The 14,434-nt window shown below is 39.9% G+C and overlaps 1 protein-coding gene across 1 annotated transcript in view; it reads right to left on the bottom strand.

The window, feature by feature from the left end:
* Positions 1–9,326, bottom strand: part of RASGRP3 (RAS guanyl releasing protein 3) — a 45,073-nt gene extending 35,747 nt beyond the window's left edge. Inside the window, exon 1 of the mRNA XM_008495598.2 lies at positions 9,276–9,326. The gene's annotated coding sequence lies outside the window, so the exon portion shown is untranslated. The remainder of the gene's footprint in view (positions 1–9,275) is intronic.
* Positions 9,327–14,434: the final 5,108 nt, after the last annotated feature.

Below are 14,434 nucleotides of genomic sequence, written 5' to 3'. Positions count from 1 at the left end.
CATACTAGGTCCTATTTATCTAGGCCTTCTGACACATTCAGCTTGGAAATTCACACTTTCTCCCACAAAGCTTACTTTGTCTTATTATTAACTAGACCCAAATTCTTCTACAGTATTATAGTCCCTAGGCAGTGTAATTTTCAAAGATGTTAAATCTTCCAAGACTTGACAATTTTAAGAGTCAACACTACTTTAAGTTTCACACCACCTTTCAATCATTTTAAGGAAAAGAGGAACAATAAAAGCCTCCAACTTGCTTTGAAATTCATTTTTTGGCATCAAAGTACTTGTTTGATAAACTCATGGCTTCCAAATTGACCTTCCCTAGGAAGAAGCTTTTTTACTCCATATTCTATGATTTCCAGTTATTTTCCACTGGAGACTAAATGCTCATGGCACAATATTTCCTAGGCCCATGCTGGGAGGCAGCCAGGTCTGTGCTACTACATACTGCAGTGATGCCACAGGAATTACAGACATGTATGGAGCTTCTTAGGCACAACAAACTTTACAGGCTTGTGCTGGTCACTGGAACAGTGGAGATGATACAGAAGTGCCCCAGGAAAAAAGACCCTAAAATGTATCCCCTCTTCTCTCTCTCTCTCAGTCTCTGTCTCTGTCTGTCTGTATATCTGTCCCTTTCTCTCTCTCTCTCTCTCTCTCTCCCTCTCTCTCTGTCTCTCTCTCTCGCTACTTTGTATCAAGAGAAGACAAAATGATTACCTGCAGTCACAGATAAGCAATGAAGGGAGTCTTCACCTCATTGTTGCCAGCACTGAGGACCACATGTGATTTCCCACTCTTTCTGGCTCCTGGCATTCCCCAAGCTGAAGAACAGCTGTAGTTGCTTTACATCTACTAAAAGCAAGAGCAGCATCTTGTGAAGAGGGGAGGTTAAGTGCATATTTATTTTTATTTCTTCAGTGCTATTATCCCATACATTCCCTCACATCTCCCCATGAATTCAGAACCTCCACCTATCCTGGTGTAAGGATGCTGGAGCCTTCCCCATGTAGCGAGAGCAGTTTTGCTCCTGACCTTTCCTCCTGTGACTACAATCAGAACACAGGTCAGCTTCAGAAATATCTCAACCACACATTTACAGCCTGGGAATACTTATCAGTGCAGTAAATTGAAGGCAGCAACTGGCAAAACAATAAAGGCAGGAAGAGGCTTTCAGTAGCTTAAGTAATGGGAAGCTGGATGTCTGAGATGGAGCAATCCAGAGTTAAAAGGACTGAGAGGCAGGACAGAACTTGGACTCCTTTTGCTCATTTGGTTGTTACGGTGCATTTCTAATGGAATCAGCCTTCATTTTCCCTTAGATGAATTTAGAAAATGGTTCACATATAACTGCTACTTCCCCACAGATATGTTAATAGGTCACAGGGAAGGAGAGAGAGTAGACCAGTTGCTAATGGTCAGTAACTCTTCAGTTGCTAATGGTCAGTGACTCTTTTCTCTCCCCTTGTGGAATGTTCCATTCGTGTGAGAGTAGCTGCTCTTTGAAGACAGAATGCAAATTAAAATGGTATGCAAGAAAACACTGACTTACACACAGTAGTAGGTGTAGGACAGTAGGTGGACTTGCTGTGTGATCCTAAGAAAGCATGCAAATTGCTGTCAATTACACCCTCTCAGAAATCAGGGATGCCTGCCTTATGCAGTGCTGTAGTTTTGCATCTGCAGAAGTCACCCATGACTCACAAGTCACAGGCAGACGTGCAAAAACCACTGGGAGATTGAAAACATGGCCTGAAGATGAAGAGGCATCCAGCAGCTTTCTTTGCAAAACACTGTCAGCAGAAGTTGGACACCAGAATACATTAGCAGTTCCTCACATCTAGTTATTTCTATGAGTTTTCCTGGGGAAGATGAGTGAAACAGAGGCAGCTTTGGATTTCTTAATGATGCAAAGAGAGTTTTTAAAACACAGACACATAGTGTTTTCTCAAGCCAGTCCAGAGGTTTTTAAAACAGCAAACCTCCAACAGAGAAGAGCAGGGAAGAGATTATTTGCTCTTTCTTGTGTGTCTCATTAGATTTTGTATTTTTTTTTCAGAGCTAACAAAGCAACTGCCAGCTAGCTGACTAAACCTTGTTTCCTTACTAAGCAGTCTGCTCAGAAACACACACCAGTTATCACCACTGTATGAAGACACAGCAAACCTATGAAATTTTTTATGACACAAGAAGAATTCTACAGAGTACAGGACATGAGAACAGTGGCATCAAAGTTGATTCCTATATCCAAGCTTTTGGAACAGTTTTTATTAATAAACACGTACCTTTTTAACAATAAGACTGTTTGCAGCCAAAAAGTTAAATGCCTTCTTCAAAAAGAGTAGTGGCAACACAGAAATTTTTCATCAAAACACTTGAAACATAAACACAAGCTCATCTGAAGAAGGCAGTATATATAAAAATATACAGAACAGCAAGACAATTAGAAAAAGGGGAAGGAGCAATATAAAAAGAAATTACCTCAAACAAGGAAAGAGGAAAAGCATTTTACAGCTCCTGCCTTCACAAGTAATACATTAAATAAGTCACTTTGATCTTTTGTTTGCTAATATTATTTTGGTAGTTAAACATCTATTGTATGAAAGAATATTTAACCCAGGACTGCAGCTACACAAATATCCCACTTCCATAACCAGAGAACACTTTGCTACAACAGACTTCAGAGAAACAAACCTTACCAAAACCCACTGGTTAAGTTTGCAGTGCTCATGTTTTTAAGACACAACAGTGTAATTCTCTGTAGTTCATGTGTTTTTACTGCAAACTGTACTTTCTACCTAAAAGTTCTATAGAAAATCCCCCAATTCATACTTTGTAGAGACTCTGTGCCAAGGATTCAGTTATTTGAAAAGCAACAAGAGCAGTTGCTGCAGCTGCAACAGCTGAGAACCATGTGCTCCACTAAGTATCTTAAGCTAAACAATAAAACCAATTCAGTTTACTTCAATGGTGGGTTCAGGCCATCCCAAATACCTGTTGCCCTCACAACTAACTTGGAAGACAATAAATTCATCCACTCCTGCTTGCTTTGTACTTACAGTGGAAATTCGCATATATTTAGCAAAGCTAAGGGGCCTTTCATAATTTCTAGAAAGGTCTGCTTAACTCTAGTAATGATTAAAAAAAATTTAAAAGTCCTTCAGCTATGTAGTAAAGCTAATATGAAGTGAAAAAAGTTATCAAGAAAGCAGAGGAAATTAAAGGGCAGGAGGTGTTAAGATCTTGATTTAAAGTAGTGATAGAGGCTTAGGAACTTGTTTTGCTCCCCAGCCCCCGAGTATTCAGCATTGAAAGATTGACTGCTATTGCAGTCAGGTTTTCAAAATGGCTCACTCCTTTTCAAGTTTACTTACAAGAATGAATTATATTTCTACAAGCACTGGTATACTAGATATCTGTGCCCAAGCCAGAATTTATACCTATTTCTTAATCAATATAGTTAAACCAGTGCAAGAATTTAAAAAGGAGTGGATTTTGAAACACACACATGAAGGAAATTGCAGAAGAACCCTAACTTAAGATATATTAATCTGAAAGCTGCCTCTTTTATTTTGTTTCCACAATGTGAGCTGAGAACTGGATTAAACACCCAAATCCTGTCTCACTTCCAGGGCCTGAATCCTGGGGTGTAATTCTCAGACTGGTCCCATCCCACCTTCTCACTAGAGCTTTCAGCCTCTTCCTGCATTTTCAATACTGAAGTCCCCAAATGTTCACTGATAGGCTTCAGGAAGCCTGTCAGCATCAGCAACAACAAGCAGCTCCCCGCTTAGTCAGTCCTAGATCCCTTTTGTACACCAGAAATTCCCCTTGCCTGTGCTCAGCATCCTCTGGTCACACTTGGCACATCACTCCCAAAGTAGGTTCTGCAACAATGCCCAAGCTCTTTATTCAAGACTCCTGAACACTGCTTAAAGCTGTGAGAGATACAGGATCAATTCTTCCCCTTAGTGAAAGGATTGTAAATTTCCTACTGTCTTGTCTGAGACTACAGAGTAGATTTACCAGCCTCAGAACATAAATGAAATTCTATATTAAATAAAATAATGGAGTTTCTTTGGGCTGCAGAGAGAAAGCAGACAAGAGCAAGACTGTATAATTTATGTGGGGAACACTCACTTGAGGAGGGGGGAAAAAGGGAACTCTAGTTCCTGCCCCAATGCCTAGTTAAGATAAAAATGTACAGACAGTCATTAGGGCAGGGCCTGGAAACCAAGAGTTTTAGGAAGGGTGGCAGCTGTTTCAGGAAGTATGTGTTCATGAATTTGGTAAAGCAGAGCATGAGTAAGCAAGCTAAAGCAGGCAAGACATCTTTAGCAGGGGAGATTATTATTAGTCTTTTAAGGAAGCTATTTCATGAACAGTGTGATAAGACTGGAATGTCATGGCTGTTCTGAATCAGATGACAAAAATCACTAAATATTCAAACTGTAAGTTGACTTGAGGCCTAATTCAGCAAAAGTTTTTTGATGTAATTTGTCCCACTGGAAGTCAATGACATATTTGCATAAACAGTTTTTTTAACTGCCCACTAGCAACACCAGAAATTTCCGAACAAGCTCTGACTTCAAACACTGGGTCACTGCAAAACAAACAGAACTCACCAGTGTATGTGAACCAGCACCAAGATTATGAATTTGGTGGACCTAAGTGAATTATATGTTATAAATGGTATTCTACCTGTAATAATGGTATTTCAGACTAAGGAAATTCAAGTCAGTGAGACCAGAGTTTTAGCTGGAAAAATATTACGACTTCTTAAGGAATATAACAAAGAATATAACATAATGAGAACAAATATATGTGACCTTGGGCCATGTGTCAAAGGCAACCTCATCAATATGTTTAGTAAGCATGTGAATATACCCAGTCTCAGTCACATTCAATCTATTTGGCCATTTCATGCATGAATTAAATGTTAGCCTCTAAGACTGATTTCTGCATTGAAAACCATCAACCTGCTAAGCATGGGAAGCTAAATATACATCGAGAGAAATGGAAAATCCTTGTTTGTCTTGGAGATCCTGTTCTTGCACAAACTTTCCATGCTCCAGACTCCCTTGCACAAGCCTACCACCACCCCAAGGGGAACATCTGTCTGTAGTAGGGGATGAAAAGAGAGGCAGTTTTAACAGTAGGGGAAGGAGTTTTCTATGGAACTGGGTTGATGTACACAACATATAATACAAATATGAATTAACTACCGATGTATTAAGTTTAGTATGACTTTTGTGGTAGTCCAAAGCAGACATGCTGCTGAGTCACTAATATTAAGTTTGTGTTAATTTAAGATGATATGGTTATTTTATATCTGCAGGAGCTAAATATACAAAGCATTTGAACTAATATAGCTCAGATTTCACTAATTTGGCACACATTATTATACCTGGCACTTTCTTGAGATGTTTAAGCCTTCTCCCCTTTGCCTGAGAAAGTCCAGGTCATTAGTAAAGAGCATATGCATAAATCACAGATGGGAGAGTACAGTGTAAGAGAGTCAAACCATTTTACCTATCTGAATGGGACACTGCAACAAGGGAAGCAGTTACTCAGAGAAAAGAGACAGCAGATGGTTACCAAAACAACCAGAGTAATTCTCAGGGTTAATTTTACTTTCTGCTGGGTTGTAAACATCAGTCGTGTGGGTATTTCCACACACCCACACTGTGATCCTGACCCCATACATGCTTAGATGTAAGCTGAACATTCTGATGGGACCACTCATGAGTTCAGCTCAGCAAATTCCGACTCATTTCCAGGATTAGTATTTGTATCTGAACAGGGCTCACCAAGTCTGTTTTGTTCATATTGCCAGTGTTTGTAGCTGATACTCTTTCACATTTCTTACAGGAGAAAAGTTCCCCTTGTTCCAATGCTTCTAATCTGGTGCTCAGGTGGTTTTTAGATATGTTATGCCAATAATCAAACCTACTAATGAAAAAGTACTACTGCACTATTCAAATCAGTTGTTAAATATGCAAAGAAGAAAGATGAACAGCAAAAATAAGACGTGAGAATTTGTTTCAGCTTTTTTATTCAGACACTCAGGTATAAGACATTGCCTCTCCTGACTAAAAGGTCAACATGAAAACATGTCAATCAAATTTAGTAGTGAAATCACCACTATGTTAATGGAAACCATTCTGTGCAAGTTGTTTTGAGTACCTATACAAATGTTCTGTAGCCAGGCACAGACAACTTAGGAAAAAAAGAAAACCACACAAGTAGCCCTTTGGTATTTTTAAGATTAGTTTCCTTTCTTTATTCATGAACATCCTGGGAGTGGCTCCTCCATATAACTACATTTTCAGCTAGAGAGAGGGACTGGCAGGCCTGCAGTAACTCTTTGGTTAGATATTTTGCTATAGAGCAGAAATATGCCATTCAGAGAACTGTAAGGGTGCCCTGATCACTTCCTCAGAGTAAAGGAAAAGGATTTAACAGGAACCTACAAGGTTCCCAGTGATATGCATATGCTCTGAACTTCTGCAGAGGGATGGCAATGGCCACACTGTTAACAAATCTATTCTACCAGAGACTACTTGGAGTCTCCTTCTCTAGAAACTTTCAAGACGTGTCTGGATGCATTTCTGTGTGACCTGCCCTAGGTGATCCTGCTTCAGCAAGGGGTCCCAGAAGTCCCTTCCAACCCCTACCACTCTATGATTCTACTATGTAATAAAAAAAAAATCCAGGATGAACATTTTCTGTTAAGTTTTGGACTTTCTGGAGACACATCACTGGGAAATGAAAGAGCTGAACACGTCGTCAAACAAAGTAGTCCAAAATTCGACTAATGTACTTAATGACTGTGCAGAGCTGCCTTGTCTTACATGGAGACAATGGAGTGGTATATTTAAAAACCTGAGCATGTGTTTCTGTGAGGTAAGGAGACTAAAAAATACTATTAAAAGAGTGGTGGTACAGAGGCTGTATCCTCTGCTCAAGAGCAATATAAGTGTGTGCCCCAATGGTGTCCCATGACTGATGCTACAGTAACAAGAGTGCAATGCTCTATTTTCTCAAGGTACCCTGCTTGTGTTTAACAGTAAGCAAGCCTACCAAAATAGATTAAGGACTGAAACAACTGCACCCTTGAGAATCTTGTAATGTTCGTGAAATTTTCTTTATTTTATGGACGGAGAGTTTAAAAGTCTAGGTATAAGCTTAAATTTCAATCAAAATAAGATACAGAAATGAAAGTTGGGAGTCATAACTAAAGCAGGGTCACTTACCATAAACTTAGCATATCCAAATTATGAGGTATTATCAATTTAATATAAATTATTTTAACAGTCAATAGTATAGAGACACAAAACTGAGCTCTCACCAGACTTGAGACAATTCAGTGACTGCTGTTACAGGGTGTTTTCAGACCTATATTACCTAAAGGAGAGCTCAGAAGTGCAGTTATCTACGTACTGTGCATTGTGTAATTATCTACACGATAATTACTAGCTCCCTTTTATACTACACTTAATTTCCAGAGATATTTGATAATAAAATCAGTTGCACAAGAAGCACATATAGCAGGCTCATAAACCAGCTGATGTAGAATCATATGGCTTTACATCAGCCTTCTGCACCAAGCCTGGCACAGTAGTGGTACCAGAGTTAGGGAAGAAAGTACAGTAGTAACATCTGAACTCCTATTTCTGGTGGATTTGGGGTTTAACTTAGTTTCAAAGCATGATCCTTTTCATCTGACAGACATCAGACAACATTCATCACAAACACAGAATATACCTCCAAACAAGCACAACATGGCATACTCTCACCCAAATGAAGAATTCCTACAATTCTGGGGGAAAAAAAAAAAAAAAAGTTACCTTGGGATCAGAATAACATAGTGAGAGCAGACCAGTTTTTCTCCCTGACCCACATGGGATGGAGACCCCAGACAGGCTTTTAAGACACTAAGCCAAGATTTGTGGGGGACTAGAGGCTTTAAAGCACAAAGAGAGGTACCTTAGGGCCCGTAGATCTGCTGCATTCATGGTGTTGTGTGCCATCTATGTGGGAAGGGTGCAGTATAAGCACAGCCTGGCAGTACCTGAGCTCTTGGTTCAAAGGCAGTCTGCCCTTGGGGATGCAAACAGGCAGGAAGCCAGCCAGACTTTTGGGTTTATGAGCAAGTGAAACTCATCGAAATTTTCATATAAAAAATTTCCAGTTAACTGGCAAAGCCCTGAGAAAAAGAAAAGACTTGAGGGAGAAACAAATCAAGTTTCCCTTACATGAGAAGTCTTTGAATAAGGATTATCCTTCCCATCTTTAAAGGAGTGACCATATGAGTCACTAAACCTACCATTGTTTACCCTGTTCTGAAATTTTTGACCTGATATACACTTTCCTCAATAGAACCCTACTGCTCTCTACCTCTGCCCCTCTTTCTCCTCCCTCAAAGCACCTGGCATCCCTCAGTCTCTTCATGTATCAAGCTCCATCACCCATTCATTTGTTCCCATTCCTTCTAAGTCTTCCTCCAAAAAAACCCCTAATGAATCTCTATGTCAATAATTGACCAAAAGTCAAGGAAATCAATCATTCATGAATAGACAAAAACCATAAAAAATGCATGTATCCAAAACCGAACTGAACTGAAAACCTGGAGATACTTAGGAAGATAGCTCTCTGTTTCCAAAGAGGATTTTTTTAGTCTTCACAAATTAATTATGATTATACAGAATGAGTCAATAGTCAATTGTATTTTAATTAGTGCATCTTCACTATCTTCATGTATTTCACTATTTCTACCTTTATCTTTCAAAAACAGTCTCTTCATTCACCCCTAAAAAGTAACCCATCACAAGCAACTTTCTTCAGATTGATCACCTTATTTTGAGAGGGTACCTGTGTTAATTCCTTACATGAGGACTTTTAAGCAAAATACTAAAACTGCTCTATACTCAAGTTGTGTCATTACCTACAGAGAAAGGAAAATACATTTATCAAAGCCAACCTCTCTTCACATCATCATCTTAGTAAATAAGCACCATTTTCCCTCCCCAGATAGCATGAGGACAAAACATCATACCTGCCTTGTTCCCGGCAAGAGCAAAAACAACACAATTGTTAATCACAGGTCAGAAAAAATACAGGCATTCTGAGCATGAATGACTGCTTATCAATGAAGTGACAAAAATACGCCTCACCCTTAAGTGTTTTTACAAAAGGTCTAGGGTGAAAATAGGAAAGCGGTGGTGGTTGAGAAAAAAAAAAACAAATCAAAAACAGGGAAAATCACTTACTGTACTTGATTCTGCAGAGGTATTCAACACAAACATCACCCTTCCTTGTCCAGCTGCCAAGTGCTAAAGCATGAAATGAGCAGCTGTTTCCTTCAAGCTGTGGCTGTGTGTCTTAACTAGTCACATGCCCCTCCTGATAAATCTCACTGCGGTGCCAGGAGGTCAGAATCTGAAGATCATTATTCCCCTTATTAGAAAAATCCTTTTCATAACAGCAGCCTTTGCTAAAGCATTTGACTGGATTGTGGTGCTATGTATTATGTACTTCATAATATTTTATTTCTTTTTTTTCTATTTTTTCTAAAAAAAAAAAAAAAAAAAAAAAAAAAAAGAAAAAAAAAAAAAAGAAAAAAAGCAAACCAAAACGAAAAACAACTAGCATGGAACAGTAGATAAACCTTAATCGACAGTAAGGGCAGCACAAATGGAAAGTTAAACACATTCCTGTTGACTGCTTCAGGTATGTTTCTGGCTTCACATAACGCTGGTTTTAAATTAGGAATTTAAATCATCACAAACAGGACAATTTAAACTACTGTGGCATTCATAGCATCTCTAAGACCAGGTCATTCAACAGATCATACAAAATATGTGAATAATCTCACTTTTGGGGATTAGCTGTACTTAAGGGGTAATGTCACTAACTTTCATGTTTGGATTGTAGAGTGATGTCTGCCTTATTAATGCTGGAGATAATTTTATTTTTGGTATCTTGCATTTTTAAAACATGGATTATGGGTCTGCACTGTGCCAGATGTTGCTGAGTCAGATTATTATAGCCCTTTTGGGGAGAGGACTACCAGTATAAACAAAGAAAGCTGAGAAACAAAGGCATCCTTATCCTCATGTTCCCAGATGTAGGACAAATGAAGAAGAAACACTAACATCAAGAAATGAGCAGATTCTGATGGAATTTTCTAGGGTGATATGTAGTCATACTTAACTGGAATTCAGCTGGGACTCTACACCTAATTCCCTTTATCTTGGTCACATATTTGAAGATATTTAGACATTTAAGGACAAAAGAACACTGTCAATGGGATTTTGAAAGAGAGCTGCAAACCATCGTTTTCCAAAATGCTAAATTCCCATCCCACCTACATGATACACTGAGCTGAAACTCTGGCTGTACTTTTAATTGCAAAGACTGACAAGACACAGGGAATTGCCATTCCTCAGTACAGGATGTAGTAGAAGCGTTTTATTGTTTGGTAAGCAAACCAGATATAGTAAGATTGCAGTCTCATCAGATTATAAAGGGAATTGTAGGGCATTTTTCTGAAATATAACCTGCACTCATACTACTGGAACTGAGATTTTAACAAATTCAAGGAAATGCTCACTGCCAGAGAGGTGCCTGTTGTTAAGAGTATTAAATTTTAATAGCATATCTAGCTGGTACACCTGTCAAAAATTGATGAAAGCCTGCAAACCACTGAAGATGAGGGCTGCAGCCAAAAAGGGTAACTCAGGTTGCTTCCTCTGACCTTATCCATCTCTTCATGTTACATAAACAACACATGGTTATGAAACCACACATCCACCAGTGCTGCCAGCACAGCCCGGAGCAGGGAAGAAGCCCTCGTGCTAATCACCCATTTCTTGGTGAGTCCCCCTTTTTCTGGGTTTCCTTGGCAATTTTCCATGGAAAAACAAAAAACAAATCAGAACCTCTCAAAGTTACATGGACTCTCATAACCCAAGCACACATGGATGTAGCCAGCCTGTCAGAGGATCTGGGAGCTGAATGTGTACCCATGGCCAGTGAGGAGCCTCCTGCCAGCACCCCAAACCCCCGACCTGCCCCTGACGAGACAGCAGGGTTTGGGCCTTGTTTGTCCTCCGCACCCACACCCTGGTAACCCACCTAAACAACAAATAAGTGAGACAAAAGCATCATTTGCAAGTCTCTTCAGTTGATGTTTGGCCAGGCTCGCCCCTGGTGTTCCTGTGGGGCCGCCCCCCTCCCCCAGTCGCCCTTCGGACCCTTCCGACCCTCACAGGAGGGCAGCACCGCACCGTCAGTGGCCGCGCTCCCAAGAGACTTTGCCCTTTTCGACCACACAAAGGGCAGGAGGCACCATGAGGGAAAAGCGAGGGACCAGAGCCTCTGGAAGCCACCAAGGACCCGGGTTCCCTGGTGAGTGACCAGGCTGAGGGACATCTGGGTCTGGCCAGGCCTAGGGTGCTGGCCCACCATGACGGTGAGAACGCGGCGGGGAGGATCCAGAGCAGCTCCCAGCAGCCTGAGCTCCCCGCTGCAGCCCCCTCATGTCGGAGGGCTTGGAGTGCTTGAGCAAAGTATGTTCACAGAACTATAACATCATAGAATGGCTTGGCTTGGACTTTAAACATCGTCTTGTTCCAACCCCCTGCCATGAGCAGGGATGCCTCCCACTAGACCAGGTGTGTCCAAGGCCTTACTCTGGTCTTGAACACTTCCAGAGAGGGGGCCATCCACAGCTTCTCCAGGCAACTTGTTTCAGTGTCTCACCAACCTCATAATGAAGAATTTCTTTCTAATTTCTAACCTAAGTGTGCACCCCTCCAGCTTAAAACCATCACCCCTTGTCCTGCCACCATGCCCTTGTAGAAAGTTCCTCCTCAGCTTTACTGTAGAGACCCATTAGAGACTGGAAGGCTGCTTATGGTCTCCCCAAACCCTGCTCCAAGCTGAACTACCCAGACTTTCTCAGCTGATCTTCATGGGAGAGTTGCTCCAGAGCTCCATGTCCTTCCTGTGTAGGGGATTCCAGAACTGGACTCCAGGTGAGTTCTCTCATGATGCCAAGTCTCTGTTCTGCATTGGTAAATGGGGTAAGTGGACAGCTAAATAGCAAAGCATTGCTGTAGATGTGCAACACCAATTTGCCCCAGTGCACAGTCAGGCATGAGAACATGTCACCAAGGTGCTCCTTTTGGCTGCTCTGGGAGGCTGCATTGAGGAGGCCTTCCAAAGCTTCCTTGGAAACCTTCACCAGGCCTCTAAAGAGCACATCCCAATACACGAGGCTTTGTGACCATGGGGCCTTCTGAGCTGCTGAGGAAGATTTATGAGAGGGGTAGAGGAATTTAAAAATGAGAAATTAGCCCATGAGGAATGAGTTCATTTAAGTTTAGGACACTGATGCAATCATAATTTCAAAGAATGACTGAGAATTGCCCCTGCAGAACTGAGTGGGAAGATCCTGCAGAACCTGGCCATAGATGGCTCCTCACAGAGCTGGGCATAAAATGCCAGACCTTACTCAGACAAAGAAGAAAGTACTACCTGTGCTTTAGGGCACTGCCCATTAACCAAATGAGTCATTGTTGATAACACCATTTCATTTCTCCTAAAAGACATTTTCTTTTGAGATCAAGGGTAAGAGAACTTAATATGCAGCTTTAAAATGAAACCTAAATTTCTCTACAAACTTTGTTACAAAATTACTCCCTCCTGATACTGAAGAAAACATGTTTGAAATGTGTCTCACAATAGCCTACCAGTTCACAAATGCAATAATATTGCTTTGCCTATTCCTCTGGATATGCAGTATTGATTGCACGCTCTTACATTTATCAAGATCCTCTGATATAACTGATTAAATACTGGTAGTACCTGAGCCATGTGAAATAGCACACAGAAGAGAGTGATCACTCTGCACTAGGTAACTGCCTGTATTTATTTGGTGGTCATGTTACACATAGGAGTATGACTGGATGGCAATATTCCACAAACAAATGAAGATACAAACCCTGGGGGGAAAAAAAGAAAAAGAAAAAGAAGAAGAAAGAAGAGCCTTTTTACTTTCTGAAATTAGTAGACAAATAAATTGGTTTTATGGCTCAGTAAAAAATGCCAGAAACTCTGATTTTGGTTTACATGGAAAAAAGGCTTATCAGTTAATCTTGCAAGTTACCGTGAAACAGAACAGAGAAATAATTTGGGGTATAATTCCTGAAAATAGAAGTCTCAACATTTTTGTGAAGGGTTTCTTTTTTCTGATCTTCCCTTTATTGGAGAAACACCAACATACAAAAAAGTTAAGGTCACTAATGCAGACACAGTGAATAATAATGTTGTATTCTTGTATCTATCAGATGGAATCTTCTCTATTTAACAAAAGCCTTGCTGTTCATTACACTATAGTATGTTAGCTTCTCTTTCTGTTGAAACAACTCAAGATCAGATTGAAAAGGGTACCTTTCTATGGACACCAATGCCTCAACAAAAAACAAAGAATTGAGCATATTTCTCAGATATTCTGCAAGAAATATTGAACACGAACAGCAAAAATGAGGACATTTAGCACTGAATTGCAATAGTGGTGAATGGACGTCAGGTTAAAATTTTCATGACAAATAATATGGGTACCTTTTATAAAAGTCACAAAAAAATGAAAAATGGAACAGGTTGGCCATTTTCATTCAATTTGAGAACTGGAAGTTATCTGCTTTTATTGATGCTGGGTAAATGTACTTACTGAAGTAGAGACTTCATATCATGGATTATTAACTATTGCTTTTCTTATCTTTTTAGGCAAACTTGGCTGTCTTGATCATGTGTGATTGAGCTAACTGCAGGTGCATTCCTTTATAAATTGATCATTAGTAAAAAGCTTATCTCACCATCAGTGCTTTGATACCACGCAGAATTTTAGAATATAGAGTTATTTTCTGCATATGACAATTATGGATGTCTGTTTTGTGGGTTCCCTGAAAATATATTTTTCTGTTAGCCTTTTTTTTTTTTTGTAGTTTATGTAACTAGAGATATGACTCTCGGTGGACATAAATGTCAGGTTATACTAAATGTAGGTCTGTATTACTACATTTTTTTCCCAAATTGCTGCACTATGATTTGAACTCAGCCTTTGAGAGTATGTGGGATATTATTACATAAGTAATAACAGTGCCAGGCTTACTACTCTACCTCACTGCCTCAGATATTATATAGTCTTTGCTATCAGCAGAAGTAACTTAAAGCAGATCATGGAAGCCTTCACCAGACAGGATGTTATAGAAATACCTAAGTGTGGTTAAAAAGTCTGCTATAAATAATCCAACAGCTCTTACAATAAGATGCCAGCTAAAGAGCATCTGAAGGACAAAGTTTTGCTGAAAATATTGTATGTAAGTCTCTCAGCCTTACATTACATTAAATCAGTTTTAAACAG

Source organism: Calypte anna, chromosome 3 (genome assembly GCF_003957555.1).
Source record: "Calypte anna isolate BGI_N300 chromosome 3, bCalAnn1_v1.p, whole genome shotgun sequence".
NCBI classification, from domain to species: Eukaryota; Metazoa; Chordata; class Aves; order Apodiformes; family Trochilidae; genus Calypte; species Calypte anna.
The sequence above is the reverse complement of the archived record's forward strand: the minus strand, read 5'-3'. Positions and strand labels throughout refer to the sequence as shown.